Source organism: Halichoerus grypus, chromosome 12 (genome assembly GCF_964656455.1).
Source record: "Halichoerus grypus chromosome 12, mHalGry1.hap1.1, whole genome shotgun sequence".
Classification (NCBI taxonomy): Eukaryota; Metazoa; Chordata; class Mammalia; order Carnivora; family Phocidae; genus Halichoerus; species Halichoerus grypus.
The window spans coordinates 8135601-8148216 of NC_135723.1; positions in this window are offsets into that span (position 1 = coordinate 8135601).

A 12616-nucleotide genomic window follows, 5' to 3' on the forward strand; every position below is an offset into this window, starting at 1 on the left:
CCCCAGAAGACTCCCTGTGTTGTGTTATATGAGCAGGGCCAAGGCAAGTTCATGGAGATCTGTTAGTTGGAGATTAAAGAGGCACTTTTGCGGTACAAAGTAAGGCAAGAACCTTCTTAGAATGGCAGGGAGCTTGTTCATAAATTCATTTTTTCAGCAGTTCCCCTGATTAAAAGTCATCACAGACCAAAATTCCCTGGACCAATTCAAATATGTGAACTTACTGTAAATCATTAGAAATGATCATTTGGGTCATTTGTGTTTATGGGTGACATACTAAGACAAGCTTCGGGAAGAAGATGAAAGTATATTTTATCTTTCTTCAGGTTATTACTGACTGAAAGGATGTTTGCAAAAAAGTCATAATATTTGATACTAATTATTGAGTAGCCAGTAAAACAAAATGTGTGCAAAAAATTAATAATTGACAGATACTGCCAATTTACTAATATAAAATATGTAAATTTTGTTTCTTACCTGAAAGTATCATCAATTTTTAAAGAAGCATTAAAAATGTTATGCATGGTACCTATTTTCTCAAAGTTAAAGGTGTTTGTAGGAAATATACCACTTATTAGATATGACCTAAAGAATATAGGTAAACAAACGACATATAATTACCTTGGAAAATAAAGGGCATCAGTAAAAGAGAGTAACTAGGTATTCGATTCAGTCTTACTCAGATTAGAGTAGATATTTTGGATTTCGATAATTCAATAATATCATAAAATAACAACTTTAATTACATGGGCTTTGTGTGGCATTTCAAATATAAACATTCACAGAGGTAATATACAAGTCTCTCAAGTTATGCTTACTGAAGATAGATTAATAGGGGAGAAAATCATTCATTACAATACTCATGAGATTAAATACTTCATGCCTTAAACCTATTGCAAAAATCCCTATGTTTCATTCCTGTGTATAGTTGAAATCAATTAAATTGGTGGATAAATAATGAATGCTTCCTGTAAATAATGCAAGGAGTTTATTTGGCTAGTATCACATTTCCTCTATGTGAGTGATTCTCTATGTTGGATGGATACACGACCAATAATCTTACATCTTAAAACAAATGAACAAAAAATACTGCAGAGATGTATTCATTAAAAATAATTCAAGGACTGGGCACTTGGGTGGCTCAGCTGCTCAGTGGGGAGTCTGCTTCTCCCTCCACCCCTCACCCCACTCCTGCTCTCTATCTCCTTCTCCTCTCTCTGTCAAATAAATAAATAAAATCTTTAAAAAATAATAAAATAATAATTCAGGGGTTATTTTGTTGAATGTATATAACCTTGTATATTTTCCTTCATTAAAGCATTAATAAAATTAATATCAAATAATATTTATCTCTCTCTACATATGAGAATATATATATCTCTAGAGATAAATGCCTGTCTTTAGGGATGTACTCATAATTTATTTCAAAGAAAACCATCAATAATTCTTTAGAAGTTTGTTATATCTATGTTTTTATTTAATTGGTAACCAGAATAATCCAACACCATTCTACATGTTATTTTTATCATATTAAAACTTGATAAAAGAAACTATTATTTGACAAACTAGATAAATTAAATACACACTTAGATTTAGGGAAGGGGTTTGGAAATAATTGCAATTTAGGATGAGGTAATTGTATAGACAATGATATAGGAAAGTGACCCAGTTGGTTATATCTAGGAATTATTAAAATAAGCGGTATGGAGCTTTGGGCTGACCATTGACTCTAAAGCCTCCAAGGAATGGCACTGGTCTGTCATACAATTGCATGAGTGCTTGTTGCTCACTGGAAAGCACCCAGATGAAGATCACCTTAGGGCTGACCAGTCATACATAAGCTCATAAATAAGTTTTTATCTTGGAAAAGTGGTACAGAAGGTAGAGTCTATAAGGGAGCTTTGATAGTGGCCAGAGGGAGACCAAAAAGTTCCAAGTGGAACTTGGCCTCATATATCTCAGGGCTAGTAAATGAACCTGATTTAAGAAAGAAACACAGTATATATTATAAAAGCTTATCCAGTGTTGAGTGTCACTGCATGCCATGCAATGTAATTGTAGTGACAAAAAATACTTGATTCTTAGTCTTAATTTAAAAATAAACAGCTTATTTGAGGTGGAAGTCACAGTTCGTTGTCTTTTAATAGCCACTTCTTCCTTTCTTCAGCAAATGAACCCAATTTTCTTCATCCACTGAGCAGCCATGTCTTCCATGGGAAGCTGGAATCCTCCCTAGAGCCAGGAGCAGCTCATAATCATTGACGTAGGCCAGTTATGGTCTCATTCCCCTTACCAGGTATGGTTTTAACATGGGTGTGAAACAAATTCTGCCCAACAGATACTAAAGAAAGTGTGCCGGAAGATCCTGGGAAGGTTTTTCTCATTTGTGAAAACAGACATAAGATAGGAATTTTCTCTATTCTGCCCCTTCGTGCACATGAAAGTTTGAATGGAAGCAGCCATCCCAGCACTCTTAGGGAACAGCAGGAGAATTATTAGAGAAGGTGAACAGGAACCATGATAATACTGAGACTTAATCAAACAACCATTGCCCCTTACCTTATATTTGCTTTTTTATGATATAAGAATGTTCTGTTGTTTGTAGGCAAAGCATTCTCATACATATGCTAGCAGGTTGTGCGTAAGACTGCAAGGTCTTAAAAGCAGGTCAAGAAAAGATTATCAAGGAGGCAGAAGCCAGACAAAGGAGTGTGGGCTTTACTTGGTAAACAATGGGGGTCACTGATGGCTTTTGAGCAGGGGAGTGACATGACGAGAGCTGTACTTTAAAGGATTAATTTAGAAGTTGTGTGTGGGAAGGGTTTAAGAGAGGCTTAGAACATTTCACCACTTGGAAGGCATTGTTGAATATTCATAAAAACTAGTTTATCGCTCAGCATAAATAATTTTTAAACACAAAGTAAAATACAGTATGTGTTGCCATGGAAGTGACAAAGCTTAGGAAAGATAATGACAAGCAAAAAAGATGGTGCCATTGTAATTTAAATTAGTATAAATCTTTCTAGAATTTAAGTACGTTTTCAGACAGAGTGTTTTGAATACATAAGGAAAAGATTATGGTTATTTTACAGTTCTTACTAAAAAAGAAAATAGCAAAAGAGGTTTCTACACATGAGACTTAATAAAGCTAAAGGAGGTCAAGTTCACAGAGTCAAAAAGCTGACTAGGGTTTAAAAGAGTGAATGAAGCTCCAATGCAGAGCACAGCTCTGGTCTCAATGTTAGCCCTTGTGATAGTGGTAGTCATTGTGATCATATGATGATAACCACTAGACGGTATTGGCCCCAGTCGAGAGCTAAGCCCTGGATGTGATATGCAGGGGCACGCAGCTTCCCGACATCTTCCACAATCATTCACATTTGCTTAGTGATGAGGCAAAAACACATCACTGCTAAACTCAGAGATAGGAGAAACACAAGTAAGTGAGAAACATAAATGGTGAGCACCTGCGTGGCTCAATCGTTGAGCATCTGCCTTCGGCTCAGGTCATGATCCCAGGGTCCTGAGATCAAGCCCCGCATCCGGCTCCCTGCTCCGTGGGGGGCCTGCTTCTCCCTCTCCCACTCCCCCTGCTTGTGTTCCCTCTCTCGCCGTCTCTCTATCTCTGTCAAATAAATAAATAAAATATCTTTTAAAAGAAGAAACATAAATGGTTAAACCATATTTATGCCCAAAAGCATGAATTAATAAAGGGTTTGAAAAAGAGGATAGGTGTGCTATGGATGTGAATCTAAATTTCAGAGTTTAAAATTTGAAAGAAGTTTTGAACAACTACTTAGGAAAACACTGTATATACAAAGAGAGAGAGGTTATGAAAACTAAAATATTTCCTCAAATAAACCGAGTGCACACAATAAATGTTACATTAAGTCAATGGCAGGGGTGGGGAAGTTGGTGGAGAGGAGCAAACACACTAAAAATATTAAACATCTTTGAACATAGAACTAAAGACAGCAACCTCACAAAACTTGACCGTGATATTCTGGCAAGGCGTTTCATATTTCCTAGAGTCACTCTTTCCTATTTCTGGTACAGAAGGCAGGGCATATTTCCCCTCACTGGACAGAAATAAATGAATTAAAAGAATTAAAAATTGAGCCATAAACTCCGTCAATTATAAGGGCTTCCACACTTTATAGTTCATCCCCATACACTTTAAATAATATTCCAAAAGCAGTGGTTCTCTGAGCCCCGCCCCCAAAGTTTCTGATTCAGTAAGTGGAAGGGAAGGGTGCGGAAGTTGCATTTTCCAAGTTCCAGGTGATGCTGCTTCTGCTTCCTCACGCTGAGAACCACTGCACACAATTAGAGGAATCTACAGATGCATCTGTCCAAATGTCCAGGGGTTCCCATTCAAACTCCCTCCAGGCTTCCCAGCCAAACTTCTCAAAGAAGCTGCCTGGAAATGCTGTGTCCATTTCTTGAACTCACATTCCCTCCTCAGGCCACTTCAGCTTGGTGTCCATTTGGGGGTCCCATCCCAGCCTGGACGCACCCTGCTGACCACCCTATGCTCTGTGTTTGGTAACAGCTCTCCTTTCCTGTTTTGCCCTCAGACACCAGTGTCTTTACTTGTGTTCAGTCTCCTCTGTCCACCCAAGCTTCTCACTGATTTCCACATTGCAGCTACGTTTATCTCCTGAAAATTCCAATAAGGTCAGATGAACTGCCTGTTTAAATTCCTTAAATTTCTTCCCACCTCTCCTAGTGTTTCTTCTACCTGGATTGCATCCACAGGACCACAGGCAGTTACTCATTACTGAGGCTTAGCAGTCTCTCCCTATGGAACGCAGTCCTTGCCGATTACACTTTGTAAGAGCACCTTGAACTTATTTGTTTCCTAGGAATGTTGTAATAAAACGCCACAGACTGGATGGCTTAAATAGAAATTTCTTTTCTCACAGTTCTGGACACTGGAAGTCTGAACTCAAGGTTATGGGTCAGATTGGGTTTCTCCCGAGGCCCCTCCCCTTGGCTTGCACGTGGCCACCTTCTTGCTATGTGCTCACATGGTCTTGTACGTGTGCAAGCACACTCCTGGTGTCCCCCCGTGTGCCCTAATCTCCTCTTTTTATCAAAACACCAGTCAGATGGGAATAGGGCCCACCCTAAAGCATCACTTTAACTTAAGTACTTCTTTAAAGGCCCTATATCCAAATACAGTCACACTCTGAACTTCTGGGTGTTTGGGCTTCCACAGATGAATTTGGGGGAACACAATCAGCCCATAACAAACACTGCAGTTCTTTTTTTTTTTTTTTTAAGATTTTATTTATTTATTTGACAGAGAGAGGGATAGCTAGAGCAGGAACACAAGCAGGGGGAAGTGGGGAAGGGAGAAGCTTCCCGCCGAGCAGGGAGCCCGATGCGGGGCTCGATCCCAGGACCCTGGGATCATGACCTGAGCCGAAGGCAGACCATTGCAGTTCTTATTAGAAGAACTAACCTAGAAGAATTAACCTCCATGTCCTCCCCACTGGGTATTCAATGCTGAATCTGAAGCACCTGCCAGAGTGCGCCCAGCAGAAGGGACCGAGGGAAGCTTGTTTTCTACTGAATGATGGGATCGAGGTTGGGAGAAACAGGGATAAACAAACTCAGAGCCAACTTTCCCTCCACTTGAGTGGTGGTTCCCAAACACAGACTCATCAAACACAGTGCTGGTAATCCACATGGTTTTGTGGTGACCTGGAGTCTGCTGTTCCAAGACAGAAGAATCAAATGATTTAAGGCAAAAGTGCTCAGAGTCTAAAAAACCACTGAATGATTGTGTGAAGTGGATCACCCAGCCTCAGTTCAATCCCCGGTTTATATTCTCAAGCAGCTAAAAATGGAGAATACAAATAATCAATATCTAATCTCTTAGTTCAAATTCTCATTATTGAATCTTACACTGCCTGAGCAAACATGGGTACAACACTCAAGGCCAACCCATTCATTCTATTATGCTGCTGGTCAGGCTGACCAAGACACACTTCCTAATGTAGACTATTGTCCATCACCAGATTCCTAGATGTTCCATTGCAGTTATATAAAAAACACTTGATACAATGTTCCACTTTGTTATAAAACAAAATCACTGCTCCTTGGAGGGGAGAAACAGAGAAAGTTTACAGAAATATGTAAAAGTAGAAAATGTTGTCATGCAAGAAATAGCCATCATTAACACATTTTTCTATGTGTCTAATTTCCTATGCATATATTAAAAATGGATGAATGCTTTATGCAAATGTACATATTTTTAAAATGCTAATACTCTGCTTACTGATTTTTTTCCCAGGGCTTTAGTCCTTCTAATTTTGATAAACCCTTTAGATATTTTAGGTCTCACTTCTTATCTTTTATCCATGTAGAGTGGTTTTGGTATATGTTGTAATGTGGAGAATATAATTATTATTATGTTTCTTTTATTCTTCTTTTTAAAGTAAATAAAATACTTCCTAGCTTTAGAAATTAAAAAAAAAACAAAAACAAAAACACATAGCTCATTAAAAAGTTCAAGTGAGGGACGCCTGGGTAGCTCAGTCTGTTAAGCATCTGCCTTCGGCTCAGGTCATGATCCCAGAGTCCTGGGATCAAGTCCTACACCGGGCTCCCTGCTCAGTGGGGTGTCTGTTTCTCCCTCTCCCTCTGCTGCTCCCCCTGCTTGTGCTCTCTCTCTCTGTCAAATAAATAAATAAATAAATATCTTAAAAATTTTTAAAAAGTAACAAGTTCAAGTGATTCAATGAACCTTTGAGTAAAATGAGATAATGATCCAGTACCGCTTCTCTCCCTACACCCTAAACCCACCCCTCAGAGGTTACTACAGTTTATATTTTTCATGTAGATTATAGACGTTCTCTCTGTTATGGATCATTAGTGGGCTAGTTTATCTTTTTTTTCAAATCGAATTTGGTCAATAAATCATACCACAACTTGCTTTTTTATACTTAACATTTGCTTGGAGGTCATTTCACGTTACCAAAATAATTTACATCATTTCTCTTTAAAGTTGTACAACATTCCAAAGTATGAATGTTCTATAATGCGTTTAACTATGCAGCCATGGACTGGTATTTAATTTGTTTTTAGGTTTTTTTTCTATTGCAAATAATATTGCAACAAATATTCCTGTACACACTTCATTTTACACAAGAGTTATGAGGTATGTGGGACTAAATTCTGAGTTTTAAGTTATCAATTAAATTTTGACAGAATTCCAAACTGGTTCTAAAAAGTTTGGATCGATCCACATTCCTACCAACAAGTGTATAGGAGCAATCTTTTTTCACACATCATCACCAACTTAGCATATTTAAAATTATCTTCATTTGTTCCAACAAATGGTCAAGAATAGTATCTAATTATGTTAATTTGCATTCCCATATTTTCTTGTATGTAAGATGTTTTATTTTTTATGTTATCACTTATTTTTATTTCATTATCTTTAAATTATGTTTTCAAATTATTTGAAGGTTTTATATTCATTTGTTTGCCTTTTGTTGAAGACTGAAGTCTTTTACCTGCTTTACTGATGGTGAAAACCGGTCTATTGTTAACCTTAGCTTACAACTATTTTCACTTTTCTGTGGTACAAATTCTCAATTTCATATCTTGCTTAAGTAGGTCCCACTGTAAAATATAAATATGTCCCTACATACTCTTATTCAGTATTTTTAAATTCTGTAATTTAAGTTTAGATCTTTCATCAAGCTGGACGTGGCTCTTCATGCCATGGAGGGGTCAATGGTCATGGATGGACATGTAATCAAGGAGGATTTTTATCTCCTGTCCCTATAGCTTTCCTTCCCATTCCTTCATGAATTTGTCCCAGATTTTTGTCTCTACCAGCTTCCCCAGTGATCTCCACATTACCAGATCCACAGGTTATACTTTAATCATTTGCATTCAACCTGATAGTTGTCTTTAGTATTGACATCCACCCCCCCTTTTCATGGTGCATTTTCTTAGTGTCTGGAACTCTACTCTTAATTCTGGCCCCATTTCCTTTGATCTCCTTGGCCGAACCTCTAAATATTAGAATGCCCAGGGCTTACCCCCTGGACATTTTCTCTGGGTCAATATTCTCTTCCTCAGTGATTCCATGCGGCAAAATGTCTCGGTTTTGGCGTGCCTAAAAATGTATTTATTTTTTTTCTCACATTTGGATAATAGTTTGCCCTACATGCATTTCCCTCAGCCGGACAAAAGCATGGGCTTTGGAGCCCTGTGTTTGAATCTCTATATACTGTTACCAGCTGTGTGACCTTAGGCAAATTATTTAATATTTTTGTGTCTTCACTTCTTTCTCAAGAAAAGGAGGGTTATAATAAGTACCCACCTCATCAGGTTGATAAGAAGATTAAAAGAGGAAACAGTTTCAAAAAACTAGACAAAGCCTGTGCTAAATATGTTAACTACCATTATTATTTGATGACATTATGCACGAAAATAGTTGATGTTAATTCTGTGTCTTTTTACTTTATAAGTAACCTCTTCAAGGTTTTCCACTCTGAAAGGTTTTAGGATTTTCTCTTGGAGCATAGAAATTTTATGAGGTTAGCTCTAGATGTGAATCTTTTATTCTCCCAAAATATATTGCCTTGGCACCTGGTAATCCCTTCAATCTGAAAGCCTATGTCTCCTCAGGTCTCAAAATATGTCAACAATCAATTCTTTGATTTTTACCTTTTTTCCATTCTTATGGCTTTTCCTACAGAACTTCTATTAAATAGACAGGGAAACTTTGTGATAAATGCTCCGTGTCACTTATCTCACTTTTCACACAGTTTTAATCTCTTTTTCTTTTTATACCATGTTCTTGAAAGTCTTTCAGCTCAATCACCCAGATCACTAATACTTCACCAGTGTAAATCCTGCTTTAAATTGTATTCTTTTGGAATTTACTGGCAATTTGTAGAATAATTTAAGTTCCTTCTTTGCTTATCATCATGCTCATTTATTATATAGACTAACACTCTCCAAGAATACAAATTATATTTTCATTAAAATCTTCTCTTTTCTGTTATCAAAAATAAAATGCAGCAGACAATTAAGGAGATGACCTTATTCAGGCTATTGCAATAAGGAAATGTTCTTTAGTGAAGAATATTTCAGAGAAAAGGAAGAGGATCTTGGGTTTTATAAGGACAGGTAAAGAAGTAAGCCTTAAGGTAGAATGGAAGTAGGTCTTATCTGAGAATATATGGTAGTCCTTTGAGCTTAGCCATTTGTCAAAACACAAAAAGGTCAGGGATTTCTCTACCTTTGCTGCTTTCCAGGAGCAAAGGAATTAGATAATACCCCTAAATCTGTTTTTTGTTTGTTTGTTTCATCTAATGGTTGAATTTAGTAACTCACTTTCATATTATTGAGTTACCATAAATTTATGGTAATTCTTTACTTTATGGTCATGTGTGTATACATGTGAAACAAAACATGATACCCCTCAGTTATTTTCATTAGTCACATAAATCATCATAGGTGCAAACATACTCTTTAACGAAAATAATCTGGAAAGTTAGGATTTAGGAACAAATGCATATATCAATATATCATCTACTTCCTTCTTAACTTTGCTATGGTTCCTCTTGCTGAATCGTTTGTGTTGTTTCTGTGATATTGTCAAGTGGTGAACACAGGGCCATGGGTCATATAGTGAGTATCCCTCTTTTGCTGTTTCTTTTAATTTGAATAGCCACATATTGCTACTGAAATGCCACCAATGCCAAGAATATAAGTAGAATTTTTGAGGTAGATTTTTAAAATTCAGTAGAAAGTATACACAGGGCCTCATTAGTAGTCCTTTATCAAGCTAGTTGTAGAAACTCAGTTATGCAAATAATGGTCGAATTTGATTTCCAGATAATTTTAATAGTCAAATAAAGAGGAACAAAGATCTCAGGGACTCATCCATCCTGCCTCACTCCCCTAGTCCCATTTATGATCTACAAGACAGAGATTGCAGAAGTCTCCAAATCTGGCTCGTCTCATAGCAATTTTAAGGGATGGATTTATTTAAAACCATGGTGACCAGAAGTATACTGTGTGTTTGTATTTACAGTTGGGTGTCTCAATAATCAGTTTGGGAGTGAGTGAGGAAAATTATACTGCTTCTCACAGGACTACAGTCCATCTGGGAACTTCCAGAATCAGAATACTCACATTTATTTTTAGTCGCAGCACTCCAATAATCCTGTTGAAAACAACTTAAAAATCAAGAGAGAAAATACAGAGAGAAAACCTGTTTGAAGACATTGGAGAGATACTGAAGCAACCAGGACTTAAAGGAAAAAAAGTCCAGACAAAGGGGAACCTCCCGGACAGGTAAGCCAACATTCCCTCAGGCCAGGCTCTTTGCCAATTCTAGATCTACAGCAAAACAAAAACAAAAAAGTCCCCAAAACCCCCCAAACCAAAACAAAAATGAAACTGAGATCTACGCAAAAAACTAAGATCCACACAGAAAACAAGTACAAAAAAACAGAAACCTGAATTTTTGTTTTGTTTTGTTTTACGATCTTGCAGAATAAGAAGGGGGGTGGGCAGGAAGAGATCCAAAGAACTGGATTCTAGTAAGAAACAAAGGTCAGAGAACTCTAAACTCAACACTATAAACTCACAATCCCTTTCCCAAGCCATTTATCAAATTCCAAAACAACTCAGAACAGAAGATTGAGCAAAAAGCCAAACAAAAAGCCTGACATCCTTAAGGTCAAAGAAAACAAGGATTAGTGTTGAGGATCCAACTCATCTCTCTTGAAAACCAGAATCCAGGGATCACCTAATCCCTCAGAATACCTGAGGTAGATAAACCCTAGGAATGAGAGGAAATTTGAGGTTGATAAAGCCAGCCCTACACAATTTTGAGTTAGCTTACTCTCTATTTGGATTGTGGTAATTAGCCCATCTTATCTGTTGTAAGAAAACAACTTATTAACCTACAATTTTCCTAATGTAATGTATAGCATTTAATGAAAAATTACAAATCATTCCAAGAAATAAGATTAAATGAACAAAAAAAGCACAAAATATTTTTAGAAAATCAGTTTCAAAGACAGTCTAGTTATTGGAGTTTTCAAACAAGGATTTAAAAAAGGATTTAAAACAGTTATTTTAGGGATGCCTGGTTGGCTTAGTCAGTCAGTTAAGCAGCTCCTTCAGCTCAAGTCATGATCCCAGGGTCCTGGAATCGAGACCCACATCGGTCTCCGTACTCCCCGGGGAGTCTTCTTCTGTTTCTGCTGTTCCCCCTGCTTGTGCTCACTTTCTCTCTCTCTCTCTCCCTCTCTGTCAAATAAATAAATAAAATCTTAAAAAATAAATAAAAAATAAATAAAACAGATATTTTATGTTAAAAAATAAAAAAAATGCAATGCATTAAAAATAGTCAACAAGCTACTAGAAAGAAAATGTTGCATAAAAAAATCTTATGTTAATCAAGTTGAAGGAAAGAAAAAAGAAGAAAAAAAGAAACATAAAACAAGTAGTTTGAATAGGAAATAAATAAAAGGCAGAAGGAAAAGAGACAAATATATCACTAATTACATTAAATGAATATACCTAAATATTTTAATTAAAAAGTGACGGTCATCTGGATTAAAAGGGACTATATGCTGCTTACAAGAGACAGAATTTAAATATAAAGATGGAAGTTTAAGTAAATTTAAAGTAAAGAAAAAGTCACTACAAAAAACTAACCAAAAGAAAGCTTATGTTGCTTTACTAGCGTGTGCGTGTGTTTTTAATATATAATGATGTGATAACATAAAATGTGCAGTGCATCTAGACATCTGCTTAGAGCAAAATTTGTAGTCATTAATACAATATTAGAAACTAAGGAAGTTTGGCACTAAACTCATGATCATCAACCTTAATTATCATGCTATAAAACCTTAATCTATTTTCTCTCTTTGCATGACACATCTATTTTATGCTTTCTTCTCTCTCCTCAAATGCAGTTACATATTTCCTACTGAGAAATTAAAGTAATTGTGTGAGAATTTCCATAGGCCACATGTCCACATCTCCCCACCTACCAGCACGTTCAAGCTCATATTCCGCCTTTCTGTCTGTTGATAAAGAACACACAGTCCATGTGTCTATCTAATGCTAACCCCTCCAACTAACTGTGAGGGCCCATCCTTCTTAAATCTTCTTTAATATAGAATTATCTTTATTGACTCATTCCCATCAGCACACAAATATATTTGTGTCTCCTAAATAACAACAACAACAGCCCTTTCCTTCCCCCCCCCCCCCCCAGCTTCCCTTTCCGGCTTGTTCCCATTAAACACACTCTAATCAGACCTTTGACCCATCACTCCACCAAAACTTCATCTTGTCACAGCTAGAAGAAACTAGGACAGTGGCATGAAAATGATGTTCTTTGTAATTTTCTGTTGTCATCTTTGGCAATAAGGCTCTTACACTATTAAAAACAAAAACTTCTCTTGTCTAGTCTATCAGTTACCTCTAGTACCTAAATCCATTATCAACTCACAGATGTCCTTGAATTTGATCTATCAATGGCATATGACAATATATTATTCTCTGCTCCTTAAAACATATCCTCACTTGATCTCCAAATACCACATTCACTCAGTATTTTTCT